Genomic DNA, 365 nt, shown 5'->3' with positions numbered 1-365 from the left:
GCAGGGAATCAAGCCTGCCCGTGAGCCTGGGTGCCAGGCAGCTTATGCGGGTCCCCTTTGACCCCAGGGCCCTGTGAGCTGTGGCTTCTGTTTAATGGCAAAGCCTCCCCCGTGGCTTAGAGCAGAGGCCAGTCAACCGTGCAGCGGACAAAACAGAAGCTTCGAGAGTCCCCACTGTACAGGCTCCTTTCACAGCCCTTTCTTTCTCATTCTAGATAAACATCCCCTTCTCGACTCAGAATTCAGCATTATTTTCCTCAATGTATAAGTGTCATGCAACCTGGGCTCCCCCTGGCCCCATGAACTCACCGTTGTGTACAATCTTCCTTTACTGTTCATGGCAACAAAGAGGGCGCTTCGCACCC

Source organism: Propithecus coquereli, unplaced genomic scaffold (genome assembly GCF_000956105.1).
Source record: "Propithecus coquereli isolate 6110/MARCELLA unplaced genomic scaffold, Pcoq_1.0 Scaffold124, whole genome shotgun sequence".
Taxonomy (NCBI): Eukaryota; Metazoa; Chordata; class Mammalia; order Primates; family Indriidae; genus Propithecus; species Propithecus coquereli.
The sequence above is the reverse complement of the archived record's forward strand: the minus strand, read 5'-3'. Positions refer to the sequence as shown.